The sequence below is a fragment of the Mastigoproctus giganteus genome, chromosome 7, assembly GCF_048544385.1.
Source record: "Mastigoproctus giganteus isolate SK-2022 chromosome 7, ASM4854438v1, whole genome shotgun sequence".
Classification (NCBI taxonomy): domain Eukaryota; kingdom Metazoa; phylum Arthropoda; class Arachnida; order Uropygi; family Thelyphonidae; genus Mastigoproctus; species Mastigoproctus giganteus.
Window position 1 is genome coordinate 225,888,770 of NC_143581.1, and position 21,712 is coordinate 225,910,481.

General features: G+C 36.2%; 1 protein-coding gene across 5 annotated transcripts in view; it reads left to right on the forward strand.

Annotated features, from left to right (window-relative positions):
* LOC150083733 (uncharacterized) overlaps positions 1-21,712 on the forward strand; it is a 126,070-nt gene that overhangs the window by 101,990 nt on the left and 2,368 nt on the right. For 4 of the 5 annotated variants that reach the window (XM_090377453.1, XM_090377449.1, XM_090377452.1 and 1 more), the window contains one exon: positions 14,579-14,743. The gene's annotated coding sequence lies outside the window, so the exon portion shown is untranslated. Of the gene's footprint in view, positions 1-3,935; positions 4,049-14,578; positions 14,744-21,712 lie in introns of those variants that run through there. The other variant, XM_090377451.1, reaches the window with a different exon arrangement.

Sequence of the window (21,712 nt, forward strand, 5' to 3'; positions counted from 1 at the left end):
TTTACGAATTGTTGCAATGGTTTTCCCGAGTGGTTTCTATTGAATCAGTTCGATATATTGATTATCATATCCAGTGGCTCCATTCCCAGTTTGAGCAGGCGTTCGACCAACTTTTCAGTAAATGCATAACATGTAGATGCATCCGCACGTTTGTCTTTGGACTAAGTTGCTGAATTTTCTTCCGCAATGTATGATGCTTTAAAAGCAGGCAATTCATCAGCTTTGATTTCACATACAATGACTGGCTGTATTTGGTGAAAGTCACTGGTCAGCACCCACAGATACACCTCCCATTCTTTTGCTTTGATGTTGAAAATCGTGCATAGAGTCCTAATGAGATAGGATCTGTGCATCCTCCTCCACTCCTAAAATAACTACAGAGTGATTCTAAATTATTGTCGAGGTTTCTGTAGCCTATAATTTTCTAAAAACAACAAAATAAAACTGCTTAAGGAATATGAAAGTGTAACTCAAAGTTTTATTACCTATAGAATCAATGCTGCAGAATGCTAAACAACTTCAACATTGCGCGCCTTTCGTGGCACGTGAGATGTCCAAGCGATATTCAGTTTCCCTCCAAGTGTTCTCCAGCATTTGCGGTGTAACTGTTTCGATCGCAGCAAAAATTCTGAGCTTCAGTTCATCGAGGGAAGTCACAGGTGTCTTGTACACAATGTCCTTCACGTATCCCCACGGGAAGAAATCAAGCGGCGTTAAGATCGGGTGAGCGCGAAGGCCACGGACGGAATCGGTCCACCACGCCCAACCCAGGGCCCAGGAAAATGCATGTCAAGAAATTCTCGGACAATAAGAGCCCAATGTGGCGGTGCACCATCTTGCTGGAACATCACATTTCACTGATGATTTTCCAACTGGGATAACAGATACAGCTGTAGTATGTCCAGATAGGTCACCGCTGTCACTGTTTTTTCCGCAAAGAAAAAGGACACACAGACATTGACCTTTGGATTATCTCTTTCGAATTCTCGAATGGCGTGAGGGTTTTCTGATCCCCATATTTTGCAATTATGACGATTTACCCTCCCTGATACGTAAAACGTTGCTTCATCACTAAATCTCCATCTCCGAAGGTAATTTTCATCAGCTTCAACGTTTGACAAAATGTCTTGGGCAAATTGGAAACGGCGGGGTTTGTCGTTCGGCTTTAAAGCCTGCACAATCTGCAGTTTGTATGCATAGAAGTGAAGGCGGTTATGAACAACCCTCCAAACAGTCCTTTGTGGTATATCTAACTGCAAAGAAGCTAGTCTAGTTGATTTTTGTGGACTTCGAGAAAACTTTTCGTGGATTCGATCAACATCTTCCTGCGAAGTGCTCGGTCTTCCCTCTTCTTTTCGGTGAAAAACACTACCAGAGCAATTTGGTTAGTTGGTTAGAGCAATTTCAAGTCTCTTGCAATTGCTCTAACCAACGTCATTATCTGAAGGTGGATCTTTTCCATACTGAGTTCTGTAACGACGTTGCGTTGTGATAACGGACTTTGTTTTGAAAAACCAAAGCACGCACATTGCCTTCTCTTGAACAGTCGTCAGTTTGAAGTAATGCCGTCAATATCTCCCAGACATCAATGCGGCAAGTACAGTGTTGCCAAATAAAACTTTTTGAGTTACACTTTCATATTCCTTAAGCAGTTTTATTTTGTTCTTTCCGGTTTGAAAATTATAGGCCACGGAAACCCCGACAGTAATTTAGAATCACCCTGAACATCATATTCTTGCGTATGTTCCTGCTCTGCTCCATGGCGAGATCAAGGCTTCCTAGGCAGTTTTGAAAATCTGTACATAATGCTCTTAAACATTAATTTGTTCTTATTTTTTATTAGAGTAAAATTATCCTTAAGAAATCAAATCACAATTTAAAAGGAAAAAACCTCCAAATATTAACATCATTTACTTTCTTTCTTTTTTCATGTAACAGCCCTGACATAGCTGAGTAGTCAGAGCAAAACTGCAGTAGCACACGCTCTTTCAGTGGACCTTGGTTCAAGCTCGTGATTGCTAAATACAATCTTCTGACGTGGTGGTCATGCCGGAGTATAAACAAGAATATTATTTTTCTGTAATATCTATGTATTAATTTTATTCCCTTTCAACTTCTGGATTTAATTGCAGAGAAATTCTTTAATTTTGGATTTTTAGGTCTAAAAAATCAGAGGTGACTGGAGTTAACAAGTGCGATTTTCAAAGCTATTTTGGTATTGCTGTCTATTACAAACTCTGTGTACAATTGATTGGAAACTTTTAAGAGATAGCAGTACTTACTGAAAGATTTCAAGACAGTTCATACATTGTTTAAAACCACTTTCAAGACTCAAGACGCCTATATACGTACGTACTCCACACATTCAAATCGTACATATACGTTCATACAAGGCAGAGGATAGCACCGAACAGTAGCGCTGCGTTCCTATGTGCCGCCAGTAAGCAAAATAAAATTTGTCGCCCTAAATGTTGGATACTGATAAGCGTTAACCAATCTGAAAAAAAATTTCGGCGCCATCTTGAACTGTCGCCCCTAGCCTACACACATGCAGCGGACCTGGACCGAGGGAAATGGCCAATGGCAGATTTATTACAGAGGTTGAAATTCTGCAAACTCCATGACAAATTTTATATATTCTTTACATAAACTGAGACTTTGAATTCTCTTGCAACACACTAAAGAGCCTAGATTTTGTACATAAATAACGTAAGTAGTTGTATATAGTATAGTTTTCCAGGGGGATTTAGGCTGTTGTAGGCTATACGAACTATTTCCTTGGAGCCCCCCATCTCATGCGTGGCATAATCGGCCCTGCACTTTTCAAAATCTCACAAACATTTTTTCCTTGGTTTTGCTTTGTACGGATTCTCAATTGCACGTATTGTAAAAGATATGGCTGCGCATTTTAAAACGGGTGTGCTCTTTAAGAAAAAATATTACTTTGTAACTCAGAGAAACGTTACCAGACATGATCTGTGGCCAAGCAAGAAAACGGTTTGTTTCTGATTTTATGGAACACCTCACCCGAATTCTTCAGCCGTGTATTGCGGTTTAAAGGACAATTATATGCCGACTATTGTCTTATATTGATATCTATCCTCTTACAGTTGCCTGAATGCTTAATGACGCTGTTACATAATCACGTGAGCGTGAAACTGGTACTGCTGCAGCCTGACTCAGCATTTTATTTAACCGTGCCACACACACACAATACGCATACTTTCCCTATCAATGATTCGTAGAATCATGTCAAGGCTCTTCTCATCTGTACTGCCGAAAATTACATAGCAAGAAGCTTATAATAAAGAAAATACACAATAGGAAGAAAGTAGTTTCCTGTTGTTTTAATTGTGACACCATCAACCTTCCGAATTGATGAGGTCACAGTAAGGCGAAAAACTACCTGATGTCCTATGCGTACTTCCTTGCCAAGTTTGAGTCTAACTTGGCAAGGAAGCAAATTTAAAATGTGAATTATTGCTTCCACTATTTTTGATTAAATCGCCAGTTCTCTTAAATCTCTTGTGGCCCAATAAATGTCGCTGTGTTTTGCCATTGAGCTGTGCTATTCGTGGCGGAGTTGATTTATTGGGTTGTGAAATTTTTCTTATTATACAGTTTCCGCTCTCCTCCCCTCCCCTCCCCCACTAGACTATTGCAGCGATAGTTCGTTTCCGCTTCACTGTCTTCAGTAACACCGTTGTAGCGGATGTGTTCATCATCCATTCTGAATACGAATAAACAGATCTTGTCATTCTCGTGGAATAGTCGGTGGCAGATGTTTAATATTGCCAAGCAGCCATCATAAATCTTAATAGCAATACAGGCGAATAATATTTGCGATATCAGAACGATGAAGTTTACTTGAAAAATTTGTTTACTTAATCTATCTCAAGGATCAGTCGGTGATGAATGCTTAGTGTCCATTGGTTAACACGTCGGACACCAAGGATATTACTCTTCACTCGTTGCAACTTAATCAAGAAGTGATAAATGTGTCATCTCTTTACCAATTTGGGGACATCTCACGCTGTGAAGATTCGCTGTAAGTATACTACGCGACACTGTCATTTTGTCAATTCGGGAGGGAAAGAAATATATGTTGAGATATAGAAAATGATGACAGGATTTCGTAGTAATCCAGTCATTGAAAATGGTTACAAAACATTATCTACGGTTTTTAAAAAAATCATTCATCTTCATTTCCAGCTTTGAATATATTTATATTGGCATTTCAATTGTAGTGATCTGAAATATATTTTAAAATATTTCAAATAATATTCTGGATTTATATGGTTTATTTGGAATTTCCTTTGTTTTAATAAAATATTTTATGGCTAATTTGCTTTTACTGTACATGCTAGTTTCATATAAGTTGTGGATGAAAGCAATTTTGAATCGATTATCTGGCCCGTCGAGAAATGACAGACAGCGCCACCTCTATGCGCTGTGCATCTATAGATTTATTTTAAATTAAAATGTTTTAATTATTTGAAAAATGGAAGACTTACGTTGTTATTATTTTATGGATATGAAGTAAAGTAACGCCCAACTTAACTAATTAAAACATTTCAATTAATTTAAAATAAATTGATAGATGCACAGCTATTTTTTCCTTTATTTTCTTTTTAAAAAATTCTTTTTAAGAGACGACATTAACTGAAACTTCCATTAAAAATGTGTAGTCTGCTGTTCGTATTTGTTGATCGTACCACCTTGGCGGCTGAATAGACATTAAATAAATTAAAATTGATTTCTTATTTTTTTCGGAGCAGAAGTGATCATTCCTCATTAAGTCGGTTAATCATTCGTCCACTGTTTTAAATATTAACACCTGGTGTTCGTTCTCTATTCTTCCAACCTTGGCCGGTCATTAAATTAATCAACTAGCTAGAAAGACTAATAATAACTATAGAAGGTGGCGACCTCTGTGATCCATTTTCCCTATTTCTGAGTGGGTTGACCATTCCTTTTCTTCCCCGTTGCGCAACTCTTACGTCGTTTATTGCTTGACATTTCCTGTATATTGTAAGAATAGAAGGACAGTCAGGAGTACCGATTGTCAGAATTCTAAGAAATGCCCAGCTTTGGTAACATACACAGTTGAGCAAACTTAAGACAAAAACTAAAATTTACACTTATAAAAAACCAAGTACTATGCGCTCATGGAGTCATTTATAAGATTGCAATGTCCTGTATTATTTGTAACTGATTTTATGGAAGACCAAGGCAGTTTCACTCCAAGGGATGGATATATTTAAATAAACGAACTTATAACACTTAAGCAAAAAAAAAAAAAAAAAACTTAAGCATAAAATGTAATCGTTTTGATTTCATTTCGAATGCACCAGTAATGCCCGAAACCAACTGTGTTATTTAAGGTATCCTGTATATAATACAGTACTTATATTTCAGGGTATGAATCCTGGCCTACAGTCAGGGAGGCTACATGAAATGTGGATATACAGTTAAATTATTAGGCGTGTGTGTATTGGCACATGCTTGAGCTAAAATTTTTGAATTTTTTTTGTTAAAACTGAATTAAGTATTACAGTTTAAATTATAGTTTTTTTTTTTTTTTAATTTTCTTAATCAAGTTTCTTAATTGGAAGGTTGTTCCCCATTCTAGGTTTAGTCTAAAAACTTAAGTATATACGTCATCGGTATACTTCTGAAACAAACGTAAGCTTATTTCATCTGAGGAACTAAAATAAAATAATAATAATAATAATAATAATAATAATAATACAACTGCAATTATACAGCCAGCACAGCTAAATACGTGTATTGCACGATGCTCCATCTTCTAACAAGAGTTGGGCATCGGCGGCCGAATCCCCCCCCCTTCCTTTTCCCCAGGTATATCCATTCATTTTTTTGGATCAACTACTTTGGATCACTGAAGAATTCAGCAATGTTATCAGGATGGAATTTGGTCTAGACAAATGCAAGACTCGCGGTTTGCAACAGGGAAAATTAGTCGGCCGAAACTACAAGCTACAGAGTGGTAAAGAGATCAAAGTGTGTGGGGGGGGGTTATTTTTTATGTTTCTCATTTGTTGTTTTTTTACTTTATTTAAATAAATTCCTTTATAAATATCCTCTTTTTATTTCAACCTGTTCCACAATGCTATAAGGGCTTATTTAATTATTCCCTGTACTCTACTGTGCCCCCCCGTTTAGTCCCCTCCCACTTTACACCTGACTTGTTTGTCTCCAGAAGATTCTAGACTCTAAGGGGGTCTCAATATTTTTTTTTTTTCCTCTGGATTGGCTGAAGTTCAAAATGACTGACAGACTCTTAAGTACCAAAACATAATAATATTTATTGACAATATATATATACATTTCCAACCAATAGCTACGATTGACTGTGAACTTTAATATGTGTAGCTTTGTTAGGCAGTTAGGCTTTATCTGTGTATATCTTTGTAATTCACCACTACAGAGTTTTCATACATATATATATATATATATATATATATATATATATATATATATCATTATTTTCTTCGTGTGTCTCATCCTTGGTTCTAACGGATCTAAGAGTCATTACATCTTATGATCCTTACATGAGTTTTCCGACCAATCAACTGTCCTAGTAGGTTTACAAGTGGCTTCCAGCATGGCAATAAACAATTTTAAGTAGCTATATATATATACATATTTATATCCCTTTCCAAAATCACCACGTATACATACATATATATAAATATACCTCAGTTAGCAAATCCTTTCCTCAACTACAGACCTGTTCATCATTCATAATCAACAATAGTAATTAACTTTTCCCGTATCTAATCCTATAATCCTTTAACTAGCAGGGCACTCTATCAGCGTTTTATCCATTTAAAACAGTTACTATCACTCTGTGTTATACCCTCTATAAATCCAAATTCGCTATAATTTCATAATCAACTACAATCCTTTGTTACCTACTTAGTCATTCCCTCAAAATTAACTATTATCTCAAAGTATCCTTTCTACCCATTTATAAACCTTTATCTTAAAAACCTACACTTAATTTCACTACCGTTCTGTGGGCATGGTTACAATTACATTTAACTTTGTCTTATAGATTAGGTATTTCTCCTAGAGTCCTTCCTTTATAAACTTAAGTGTTTCTTACTGAACTATCACTTACTCAGTTTCCAAGTGATTTTCCTATTCAGGGCTGCCCTAACCATCAGCGTAACGGCGTAGACTAGGAGGCGGGCGGTTGCTCATCCTTGGGCACTCTTCTTCCTTCGCTATAAATTTTATCGGCTTCTCACACTGCTGTAGTATACATTGGCTATGCAGAATATTCTTTCTTCTGCATGGACACTTTTCTTTTCCCAACTTTAGGCTTACGAAATTTCCCACAAAGAAAATTTCCTTCCCATTCCTAAACCATCTCCCCCCAACTCAGCAACGACTCTGCCCCACGACTGTCTTCCTCTACGCACTTCCAAAAAACTATTTCACCATCTCCCCCAAACTCAGCAACGACTCTGCCCCACGACTGTCTTCCTCTACGCACTTCCAAAAAACTACTTCACCATCTCCCCCAAACTCAGCAACGACTTGCCCCACGACTGTCTTCCTCTACCCACTTTCAAAGACTACCTCAAAAAAACTTATCCTTCTCCTCATTCTGAATTTCAAACTTTCCTGCGCTTTTTCGTTCAGACCAATCACTGACCAATACATCCCTTCCCCTGTGATTCCCATTCGTCTCCAATACTCTTCGAGGGCGTGTCTTCCATCCTTTTTAGAGAGGGCTACTTGTTTCCAGCAATTCCTAGAATATTTTTGAAAGGCAACTGGAAATTCCTGTAATTTTGGAGTTTCTAGATCGTCTTTGTGTTTGCCCATCTATGCCCTGTATTGGCCTTGATACACCTGTCGTTAATTGCCCCCGTGAAATTTTAAAGTGTGCACTTAAATATCATGAATACCTCCATTACTGAGCTCCATCTCTATCTTATTTATTTTTGTTTCAGCTCATTGTTCTTTAGGGCGAAATGTTAACTCTGATCTGAGCTAATTAACTACGGTCTGCTCCATCAGTATTTCCTATTGTATCGCGTGTTCGAAACGCTTCCCCCCCCCCCCGTTGCTACGTTAATCTTCCTCTTGCTTAAGGTAATAGGCGTAACGAGCACAATTAATCCTTGATTTATCTGAACTATCCTACACACTTTCAGTTATTAGTTTTTGACCATATATATTTCAAATTGGTTGTCTGTATTAATTTTCCTTAATAATATTTCAATATCAATAACCCTCAAATTTTTTTATTATTAACAGTTGTAAGGACAGGTCCTTACAATTCTTACCCTTCCCCCTAAAATTTATATCCCGTATATAAATTTTTCTACAAGTTCTTGATTGAGAGCCTACTCTCCTGGCCTACTTTTAACAACACCTTACCTTCTCCTTCAGATCTATCACTAAATACATCGCCGACTCCTTTATTTTGCTCTACTAGATTTTCTATATACAATTATATAGTATGGATCAGAGCTGTAATACTCAATATGTTCTACGTTGATAATAATATTAGTAAATTAATAAGAGGAGTTTACCTCAATATAGTACGTATATACTATTATTTTCATCTAGTGCATTCTTTTTTGTTTAATTTCTGGAGGGTATCATACGGAAGTGTTCCACGTACTATATTGAGGTAAACTCCTCTTATTAATTTACTAATATACAATTATATACAAGACATTACTTAAACGTATTTTAAGCTTCATTAAACTACTCCCATCCCATATTTTCATCGAATACTGCTCCTAAATACATTTGTTGTAGCCTGTTTATCTCTTTCAACTTGAGGGCCCTTTCCCCATAGGAAGTTTCAGTTCTGTGGTTCCATGGCCATTCGATTCTTTTCGGCTCTGTTGATTCATTTACCAAGTTGTCATTCTTTTCACCTCCACTTTCTTCCACTTCATTTAACAGTTCGCTAACTTCATGTTTCTCTTCCCTTCGAGACGTTTTCCTTCAGACTTTCTATTGACCCTTTCTCTCATTTCCAAAACTCCCACGTGTAACATCCTTCCACTTTCTCGACACTTTCTCTCATTATTCTTATTAGTTTTGTTGTTCTTCTTCAATTCCCTTAATTGTTTGCCTTATACCCTTCTAATTCTTTCACACTCGTTCCCTTTGAAGATTCCCCTCTCTCTCTGGCTCATACTGGGCTTTGCCGCCTGCCTTTCGCCTTCTGCCTACTTTATTACTCACAGGGGTATCACTATCGAAGTTAATGCTGCCACTTCCTACATCTATCTTGGCTCTTAATTTCTTTAGTAGGTCCGTGCCTAGTCATGTCGACGACTGTTTACTTTATTTGCCACTAAATATGAATGGGGCACCATGTTTTCACATCCCTGTAATCTTATCTTGTCTCTGACTATATAGTTGGTGTGAATTTCTTCAGCACCTACCCCTTTCACAAGAAATTCGCGGCAACATCTCACATCTCCCTTATTTGACCCTTTGCAGTATCTGATGAGGTAATCCCACATTAAAATTGACCTCGAGGCTCCTGTTTCTACAAGAAATTTACCTGGTACCCCTCCTAAGCTCCCCTTTACATATAACAGGTCTTTCTCCCTTCCGTTATCACTTACAGCGCCTAAAGATATATGTTTTTTTCTTTGGCTGTGCTTACGTGTAGTGCTTGTTCATGCCTCCCAGGGTTTTGCTCGTGGCGGTGGTTACTACCTCCCCGGTATCCCCTTTGGCTATTCCTGTGTGGGCAATATCTTGGGAGATGTTCCCTACCCCCACATATGTAACACCTCCTCTGTCCGTTTCTTCTATTTTCTCCAACTTCCCCTTTCCACCCCTCTGTGTCGTTATACTTACCTCTTGTGCTCTGCCCCGTTTGCGGTCCTTCGTCCCCCTGCCTATTATTTTCATCTAGTGCATTCTTTTTTGTGTTTAATTGCTCTAATAATTTATTTAACTTTATTTCCATTCCCGCTATCTGTTTCTCTAGCCCTTCTAACTTAATTTCGACTTCCCTTTGTTTTGTCTCTTCTCCTGTAACTAATACATTTACGTCCCCTCTTATTGCCCCCCGACCTTGAAGATCTAATTTTTGTTCTTCTACGGCCAGTTCCCGGGCCTCTGCTAATGAATTGGGTTTACTCCTTAGGATCTCCCGCCTATACCTGTCTTTTATTCCTGTTATAAATTGGGACATTAAGATTTTATCAAACGCGCAACTTTCCTTTTCCGATACCTCTGTTGTTAATTTTACATTTAAAAATCTTTTGTAATATTCTTCTATGCTTTCGCGATTATTTTGACTACAATTATTTAATATCCCGATTCCTTCTAGGAACGTGATCTTTGGGGAAAATAACTTCCTTAATATCTTTTCAAATTCGTCTAATGTTTCTATTTCCATCCCTTGGGTCTCCTCTAAATACCTAGTCTGGGCTCTGCCCTCCAGCTTGAATTCCGCCATCATGACTATTTCTAGTTCCGTTAATTCTTCCTTTTCCTTAATCATTTTCAGTTTTCTCAGAAAATGTTCCACATTTTCTGATGGTTCCCCTTTAAATACTTTTAAAAATTTCCTTAACTTAATTGTGCCTCTACTATCATTCCCTATACTAACAATTGTTTCTATTGATGTCTCCTGTCCATTATTATTTTCAACTCCTTCTCTTTCCCTACCTCTCCTTGTAGCCATGACTTATCTTTTGAGGTGGGGTTTATCTAACAGTCTAATTAACTAGTTATTTGTTATCAATACCCTTCTTATTCTATAACTTATTTCATCTAATTCTAAAACACAAGAACAATTCTAATTCAGTACCCACTTTAAATAGTTGCTGTTTCACTTTTCACTTTCTGGCTCGCCAGCTGAATTTTTTCTTTCAGTTTCAGCAACTGGATTACATATATATATATATTTTTTTTTTTTTTTTTTGTCGTTCTGAACTCAGCCTTCCGTCATGAAGAATTATCCTGGCTACGCTCGCCAATTGTGGGGGGGGGGGGTTATTTTTTATTTATGTTTATTTCTTACTTTATTTAATTTCCTCTACGCACTTCCAAAGACTACCCAACCATCTCCCCCAAACTCAGCAACGACTCTGCCCCACGACTGTCTTCCTCTACCCACTTTCAAAGACTACCTCAAAAAAACTTATCCTTCTCCTCACTCTGAATTTCAAAATTTCCTGCGCTTTTTCGTTCAGACCAATCACTGACCAGTACATCCCTTCCCCTGTGATTCCCATTCGTCTCCAATACTCTTCGAGGGCGTGTCTTCCATCCTTTTTAGAGAGGGCTACTTGTTTCCAGCAATTCCTAGAATATTTTAGAAAGGCAACTGGAAATTCCTGTAATTTTGGAGTTTCTAGATCGTCTTTGTGTTTGCCCATCTATGCCCTGTATTGGCCTTGATACACCTGTCGTTAATTGCCCCCGTGAAATTTTAAAGTGTGCACTTAAATATCATGAATACCTCCATTACTGAGCTCCATCTCTATCTTATTTATTTTTGTTTCAGCTCATTGTTCTTTAGGGCGAAATGTTAACTCTGATCTGAGCTCATTAACTACGGTCTGCTCCATCAGTGTTTCCTATTGTATCGCGTGTTCGAAACGCTTCCCCCCCCCCGTTGCTACGTTAATCTTCCTCTTGCTTAAGGTAATAGGCGTAACGAGCACAATTAATCCTTGATTTATCTGAACTATCCTACACACTTTCAGTTATTAGTTTTTGACCATATATATTTCAAATTGGTTGTCTGTATTAATTTTCCTTAATAATATTTCAATATCAATAACCCTCAAATTTTTTTATTATTAACAGTTGTAAGGACAGGTCCTTACAAAAGCCAATGACAGAGAGAGAGACTCACAAATACCTGGGGATAATGCAGGCTCAGCAGTTAGAGCACAAGGAAATTAAGGCTTGCCTTACCGGAAAATACCATCAGAGACTCAGAAACCTCCTGAAAGCAAAGCTGAATTGGAGAGAACACAGTTAAAATGCAGCCCCAGTGCTAACATACTCCTTCAGGGTCATAGATTGGACTAACACCGAGCCGGAGGATATCGTGAGAAGGACAATGACGATCAAGAGCCACCAACACCACCCGAAGTCAGACGGGGGTGGGGGGATGTTGGTGGCTCGGAAAGATGGAGGAAGGGGTCTGATAGACCTTATCGAGCAACAGAAAACAGTGATAGTTATAATCTGAAGGATTACTTCCAAAAACACACAGCAGCACTCTACCAGGCCATAAGGAAGATAGACAAGCGGTATACCCCACTCAACCTAAGCGAGGAGTCCCCAGATGGCATAAATGAAGCTAGAAAGATGAGCAATGAGAACACTATTACAGACACTACAATGACCTCCATCAAGATCACAGATAAAATTGCTTCCAATGCATGGCTCACAAGCGGGTCGCTCTTCCCCGAGACTGAAGGCTTCATCTAGCCATCCAAGACCGGGTAATCAACACCAGAAACTATAGAAAATACATCGCCAAGGTGCCCGGAGTGTCAGATGACACGTGTCGAAGATGCCACCTGGCCTCAGAAACGATCGAACACATCACAGGGGGATGCAAAATGATCATCCAGACTGGGTACATTCGTAGACACTACCAGGTAGCCAGAATAATACATCAGAAGCTAGCGAGGAAATAGCAGTGCCCAACACTAGCAACCTCCAGAAAACCCATTAGAAAAAATTCAGGAAGTACACGAACCTAAGACAGGAGATCAAAGAGATGTGGCATATGCACGAAGTAACGATGAACCTGTTCATCGTGTCAACCACCAGTATGGTGCCAAAGACCCTACATAATAGCCTAGCAGCAATAGGTCTCCCAGTGAACACCTACAAGAAACTCCAGAAAGTTCCAATCCTGATCACCTGTAGGACAGTCAGAGTTCCTCGACCAACAGTAACACCAGATATAACAATCGCACTGTATACTTGGCAGCAATACCCGTCACGAGATGGAAAAATACCAATCAGGAAGAAATAATAATAGTATAATAATACTAATTATTATTATGGCTTAACTTACTTTAGTTTCAGAAGTACAGCGATGACATTTTTAGACTAAACCTGGGAACGAATAAAACTGAGAACGGTTTCCGCAGTTAAGAAAAAAAAAAAAAAAAAACAACAGTTAATCAGACAAAATTAAATTTATAAATTGTAAAATCTAAATGGTAACACTTAGTGAGGTTTTAACGTCAATTTAAAAATTTCTGTTCAAGTATGACAAAAACGGTTCAGAAAAAATAGCCCAAATCTAAAAGTAAGCGACATAAGATGCCTTTTAATTAAAACACCTTGTTTACATGCAAATTGCTGTAACAGATTAAAAAATAATGATATGCTATCGAATCGTTATTTTCTTTAACTTATTTAAATATTTTAGCTATCATTCCCCTGAATGAAAAGTCCAAGTGATGGTAGATGCACGTCTAGAAAATGGCAGCCACGTCGATTGACAGTTAATATTTTTACGTTTTCCAAAGTTCGTAAATACAGAACATTTGCTTTTGTTATTTGAATATATCCCTTAATGTTTTTTTATTATTTTTTTTAACTACGTAAATATTAAAACTGAACTGCAGTAGCGAAAAATTGGTTAGTCTTTGAGTATTTTTCCCTCCCTTGCCACTCTTTTAAAAGCGGAAAATGTGTTCCCGATATTAAAACAGCGGAAGGGGGGGGGGCATAAACACCCTAACTAAGATTAACCATAGTGGGCTAGGCATGTCAATCACTGATATTCACAACGATCAATCGGAAAGAGGTACCAGATTGTTCTTTTGATGCGTTATCTTAGTATATTATACATGCATGCAAACGTTACGAATTCTACCCGAGAGTTTTTATAATGTTTTTTTTTTTTTTTAATTTTTAGAGATGTATATTATTGTGTTTTTTTTTTTATATGTATTGCGATTTTGTGATAAAAATGTGTTTGTAAAAGGGTTTCGCGTTCAAAAAATGGTTGACAAGCACTGATCTGCACTATTTTACATTTATTTCCAACAGTTAATGTGAAAACAGTTTTAAAAAATATTAAAAAGATTACGGAAGTAAAATGTGAAGGTTTTTTTTTTTATTTGCTTCAGTCTGAACTATTTTAACTTACTGAAATTGTGTGCAGTGTTGTAGTTAATTATAAAATGAAAGTTGGACAAGCAGCAGGTGCGAATAGCTGTAGCTAATGCATACAATGTATGCAGCTGGATTGACATCGTTAGTTGAAGAGATTATTAGTCATTGTGTAAGATATTGTGATTGGAAAGCAATCATTGAAAAATGTCATACCCGCTGCTTAATATGTAATCGCCTTACTACTGCCTTTGTTTTATTATTATTTTTTTTTAAGTAGCAGAAGCAAAATTTCTTAAATTCGGCGTCGTGACAGCCCCATTAACTACCTGCCAGTGTGCCGTAGCGAAACTAATAACTTCCCTCGTGCACACATTCACTTTATTCCCTCCCCTTGTTTCTTAATAGTTAAGAACTATTATCTCTAGCCTTCCGCTAACTGATAGCGTTCGTCATCTTCTTTCAGACAGGAGAAAGAGACGGTGCGTGCCAACATGCTACTGAACGATGTATGCATGGTACGGAAGTTGGACAGGCGGCAGGTGACGGGACAAGAGACGGAAACATGGCCATCAGCGGTCCTATCTATTTTCTCATACGGGAACAGGCGAAATCACTCGTGTCAATTCAGGTATGTGTCTGTCTTTCTCATGAATTTAAATATTTCTGTATTCTTTAACCGAATTATTAATACATAAATTAAATAATAATTACTGGGATATATTTCTATTTTAACAAGGAATTTTGACACCTCAGGCAGAATATCAGATGCCGCTTTGTTTTCATAAAAATGATTAAATTATAATATTTTTGAATTATTATTTAAATTATAAAATTATTATCCATGAGGTTTTTTTTTATTTAAAAAGAGTCCTTAGTGATAATTGTCATAGTTTAAAATAAATTGTAAGTTCAGTTATTCTGTCTGACTCCATTAGGCACCTAGAATGGATCCATGCTTGTGGCTGGGGCCACATCATACCCTCGTTACACTGCTGCACGTCATTGGTATTCTTCTGGAAACAAACAAACTTATTTCATCTGAGGGGAAAAAAATAATAAAACAGCTGCAATTATACAGCCAGCACAGCTAAATGTGGGTAATAAAGAAAATCTCACATAGCCTTCCTATTGCCCAATACCCTATCTTCTAACAAGAGTTGGGGCATCAGCGGCCGAATTCCCCCCACTCCCTCCTTTTCCCCAGGAATATCCATTCTTATTTGTTTTTTTTTTTAATTAAAAAAAAAAAAAAGTTGGATTTCCATCAGTTTATCGGTATTTACCGAACTTTGCCCCCCCCCCCCCCATCTCCAGGGAGACTTTGAGCAATTATTTGTAGGGTACATTTCTGATTACAAATATTACCATTTTCTTACAAACTTAAAGTGTAATAACACAGCATTTACATGCATATATGCTATTATAAATTGATTTTATGAAATTAATTTCTATAAAAAATTACAGTACGGGGAGGTGAAATACAGAAGATACCCATTTAAAGTTGGAAGAATATATAGTGTGTGTGTGTGTGTGTGTGTGGAAAATGATGAGTTAGGTCATTGGTGGTGTACAGTGTGAATATTGTAATGTTGCCTAAGGGAATTTTCTGTTTCGGAGGGCGTGAATGAGAAGAAAGCATCATGAAATGTTTTTGAGGAGTCATGAGAAATATTAAAAAAAAAAAAAAGTTTAGAAATATGTGAAATAGAATATTTATTATACACATCAGAGTCCATTGAATTACATACATTACATATATTGAATTTAAAAAAAAAAAAAACAGTTCATTCTAAATTACTTAATTTTTTTATACAGGGTCATCGAAAAGGTGTCCATTATTTCCCTTTTAATTATCTTTGGAAATATTTGATCAATTGCTATGATAGTAGCAGCAAATAGTGTGGTAACTCACTAAGTTTTATTTGACACCTCAACAATGACCTTGGCTGTGCCATGAGTGTGCACAGAATGACTTCTACATGCACCACCTCAGTCAGTGTCAGTAAGATGGCCACTGCCAGTTTCCTTAAACTGGTTAAACCAACGTATTAGTCTTGTGTGTAAGTACATTGGTATTGACATTGCACTGTTGTGACAGATTTAAATTCAGCGTACCACAACACACACACACACACACACACTGCGCTTTCTGTTGCACGGTCACCATCTTACTAACACTGACTGAGGCAGTGCGCATAGGAGGCAGTTCTGCACACACTCACGGCACAGCCAAGGTCATTATTAAGGTATCAAATAAAACTTAGTGAGTTACCACACTATTTGATGCTACAATCACAGCAATCAATCAAATATTTCTGAAGATAATTAAAAGGAAATCAAGGACACCTTTTTCGATGACTGTATATATTATATTCACTCTTAAATCATTTTTACATATAATTATAGGAGTGAATTTGGTTTACTACTGTAGACTTTGGAGAATAATATATCAGCGGAAAATATATTTGATCCTGGTAATGGCTGGTGCCACTACCAACATCTAAGATCAAGATAGTGCACATTGAAAATTAGCAGTTATGCATACACAGTGCCTTCACTGTGGGTGATTCTGATGATAATAGATGCTTCTCTATTTAAGTTCATTGCAAAAGGGGGATTGTTTATGTATGCATGCATGGTCTTTCTTATATTCTGATAAAAAGTAATTAGGGTTGAGGTCAGGAGAATATGGTGGCTGAAACCATCCTTAGCCAAAATGTCCAGGGAAGTGATTCAAGATAATGCAATCACCAGAATACTCATTAAAGGCATTCAAATTGCACGTGCTGTATGTGGTCTAGCCTCATCCTGTTGAAAGAGTTTTCTTGAACTAAACACCCACATTATATAAAAACAGGATGAAGTCTTTCTTTTTCAAGGATCTCCCATTAACATGCACTGTGTTATCGAGGATAATTTGGCATTAACACATAAAATAATTGTGTGTTAAAATATTAAAATAACTCTAATTTTAATCTCTGACTGGAAATAAGTATTTCCATATAAGTATTTATAAGAAATAAGAGATAAAGAAATAAGAAAATATAATAAGAAGATAAGATAAAGAAATAAGAAAATATTTCTTATCCATATAAGAAATAAGTATTTCCAGTCAGAGATTAAAATTAGAGTTATTTTAATTTGTGACCAGCTTGGACATTCCTTGCAATTGCAATTTTCACAGAAAATTGTACTGCATTTACATTACCAGTAGCATGAAATGTTTTCATTGTGAATATATGTCATGCAAGTGTGTGTACCATCTTGATAACAAGATGCCATACGAGTCTGGGGTGATAATTACCACCAAAATCATTCCTGTACTGAGTATATTTAAAAATATATGCATTTTAAATTGAAGCATCTTTATCGATTAACCTCGTAGAATTTAGTATTACAATAAAGACTTGGAGAAAAATAGGTTCTTTAGAATGTTTAATAAACAGTGTTTGGTAGGTCATAGATCCTTGGTGACAATATAGTTTGTTTTTTTAGTCATTTGAACCGAGACTTCGCAAAGATCTCTTAAGTCATAGGTTTCATTCTTCTTGAACAGCCCTCACAGCTGTGTACAGTGTGATCATGTGTGTATTGTCATAGAAAAGCAATATGACTTCTAACCAAAGTAGGTTGAGTGATAGTCAGAAATCATTCACAGTTGTTTCATAAATCAAGTTCAGCCTTCTCAGGTGTCATTTATAATATCAATTTGAATCTTTCATTATGCTCTTTTTTTCTTTTTTTTTTTTTTTTAATTGTGTTTATTTTGGTAACAACATTTTTTCATCTGTATATAAAAATATGAATCTATAGAAAATTTGTTTTGATTCTAATGTATATTACAAGTATAAATAATAAATTAGATTGCAATGTACACTGAGTGGCCAGTGTTTATTGTCTCCATCATCCAAGGAAAAGATCGATCCCTGAGAGATAGTGTCACATATTTATACTAGTCAGTATAAAGAGTCAGATATCAAAGCATTGTGTGTTTGATTCAGTCAGAGAATGAACTAATGGTGTAACCCAAGTGTACTTGAGCATGGTATGATAGTAGCACATCCTTGTGGTATCAGCAGCACTGGCCAGTGACAGCTTGTTGATGTCACTGGCCAGTGTCAGCAACAAAGATGATGAAAAGTGAATAGATTGTGTAGTCTAACAGATTGGCCACAATCTGTCAAATGAGAGTGCAGTATAACAGTCCTTTAAAAAGGGATATATCAAAACAGTGTTGTGACTCCATGATAGATGCAGCTATATCTGTAGCAGCCTCTGCTGCTATATCATGTGACTCCATGATATAGCAGCAGAGGAGCACCAATGCTGGTATTGAATATTGGAAAAAAGGTGGGTAAACAGACTATGACCAGTTGTTTTTAGCTAAAAACTGAAGCTTAATTTATTCTGCTTTCACTATGCAACATATAGAACCAAGATCTAGCCAACCAGCCAATGTCTTCCCCAAAATAGGGAAATCATTTCCCAGTTTCCCCAAATTGAGAAAAGCTGGTCTCTTGGATCTTGGTTCTATTTGTTGCATGGTGAAATCAGCATAAATTAAAGACACATCATATCTGGTGCCCGACATTACATACTGGTGCTGGAGGTATCGTTATTTAGTGGGGAGTGTTTTCAGTGGCACATGTTACATCCCTGATACCATGGCGGGTTAGGTTCCCTAATGTTTGAGTGCTATAGCATACTTGAACATACTTGTCAACCAGATGCATACCTACAGGCTCTCTGTTTATCCATCTGGTAACAGTTACTTCAGCAGGATAATGCACCATGTCATAAGATATGAACACTGAAAAATGGTTCCAGGAGCATGAAGATGACTTTATTCTACATTATTGGCCTGCTCATTCAGCCTGGTTTTCAACACCTGTGTGATGACATGCAAAAAAAAAAGTATTTGTGAAAAGGACCCACCACCATCAAATCTGAAGCATATGTAGGATGCATTTGTGAGTGGGGCAAGCATATTCATAGAGGTGATACCCCCATGACTTCACACATGGTTTGACAGCTAAGGGTGTTATAGTCCAACTACCAGAAAATGAACTCAAGGTCACCGGCATGCACTGTATTTAAAAAATATAGAAATTAGTGAAGTAGGGAAAAAGAGGGTGAATGCAGATATTATATTTATGTTATATAGAGATCAGAATTGATTTGGTATATTTCATTATACATTTATATGATTAGATTTTGTTAAAATTAATCTAAAAATCAAGGTACCCTAAAATAGACTGCATCTGGTTGTGACCTTGAGTTCATTCTTGTGGTGGTATAACTCTACTAGGTGTTAGAGCTGTAACATAATAAACTGAACTTTCCACTCAGTGTGTATATTTTCTTCATTTTATATAGCAAATTAAATATTATGAAAGTGAGGTTAAGGAAAGTGGTTCATGTTGAACAAGTCAGTTGAAGTGGAGATCACTAGATATAAAAGGTTTGCACCACCCAGTTGGATTCAGTTTATTTGCAAAATGAAGGTGCATAGTTATCTATGTTTTATAACAGATGATGCATATTTTAAGTTAATGGTCAAGAAGCAGTTTCTGTATTCATAGTTAAGAAAACCTGATAGTTTTATTCCTTTTTTTATTTTATTTTTTGTCTTATTAAAATTTATACAGTTTTAGTTTCGTAGCTATACTAACCTCCTCTTTGGTATTTAATTTATTTAGTGGCATGTACAGTGGTGTTAAGAAACCCAGTACAAAATCAGTCATTCTAATGTAGTTCTTGGTAAAGGTGGAAGTAATTTTGAGTATTTTACAGACTGGTTTGTTGAATTTTATGCATTGAAGTTGGAATTGTAGTTTCTTAATCAGAGTAAAATATGGTACCACCTGGGGTTCTTCAGACAGTGTAACTGATTGCACCCAGCATGAAGTTTAAGTCTCTGTTCACAGATATCAAAACAGGTTTGTATAAAACTCATTGTTCAGTGTTATTCACTTCTTCACATATTCGGTCACTGGAGATTGGTAGCCTGTCATTTTTCTATACCAGTCATACATGGCTTGTTTTGAGACGTAAATTGAGTGCTTTAATTTCTTTGCCACACACACACACACTGGAGATTGTCTATTTTAAGTTTTCTTGTGTTCTCAGAGTAGTAGTCTGAATTGATAGTTACAAAAAGGTGATAAATATATGTACATAATATAATACAATTAAAAGTAATTGAATTGTGAATGTTTCTCTGCTGCACCATCACACTTAGTTGTCCTGAGATTTTTTGGATTTTAGAACATTTAAATAAAAATAAAGATTTAAATGGCAAATAAACTGGAGTTTGGAAAACAAATTTTGAGCTTCAGATTGCATACTACTTTATATTTTCTATTCACGACTGACAAACTGATTTAAGTTAAACTTTATTAAGATAAGAATTATTAATATATATAATTAACCACTCTTTTACCACGTGGAGTTCTTAATATATATTTTATTAAGCATAGCCTAAACTAATATATACAATAGTGTGACGTTTCAAGTATCTTGCCGATACCCATCATCAGACCATGCTGCTGACAGCCCTCAGACCTGAAGAGAAATGGGGTTATATTCTTATATTTTTTCTAATTTAATTTTATCGTTAATTTTTTTAATATAGAATTTTCCTTACATAAGTTTTTGTTACACGAGTGTCAAGTTTTCACTTTGCATGTTTCATTTTCCCTATTAAATTCCAATTCTTGGTATTTTAGTGAAGATTTCATGATGAAGAGAAGGGAATTGGTGGCCACCTAAATGTTTTTTCACTTCATTAACAGCCAAGTTGATACGCATAACTATATGTTCAGGCAAAATGGAGGATACTTATAAGGAATGAAAATAAATGATATATTCCTTTTCATGATACAAAATTAGTTGTTAACCAAGCTAATTTTAAATAACTTCTAGTTATAAATATCAAATATAACTTGTAGTTATAAATTAACTACAAGTAATTAGCAATAGAATGGTTCAAACATAATACACAGTTTGCTGTTCTCAGTACTAAATTTCTACCTTTTCATTAATGTGGAACTTAAATAATATGTAATTCTCAATGCACATGTTCAAGTTACACCATGGTAACTAATACTTGTATATTCACAACATGCCTTCCTCTTATTATTCATAAACCAACTGATGATGTTATTTGAACTCTTGGTTCAGCAGTTTGATTTTAAACATGGAGCAGTTCTGCATAATGAACATTAGAGAAAGGTGTGCTTTCCTCAATGGGATTTTATTTTAATGTTTTTAACACTTATATTCTTTCTAATTTAATTTCATCATGACCATACAAAAGCAGTAAAGGGGGCAAGTTCCATTACGTAAGGTTTATCAATTTCTTCATGTATGCCCATGAAATTGCCAAAAAGACCAGCATCATATTCAGAATGATGGGAAAAGGAATACCCTCCTATGAAGAGCAGCAAAGGGCAACATTGTGCATATTGTTTATTGTTAAGGTGTGATACTGAAGTATTAAATAAACAAAAAAGCTGAGTTTACCAAACGCATTATAGCAGAATCAAAGAAATGTATTAAATTAGTGTTAACATAACCTGCTTTTTAACTATTTAAA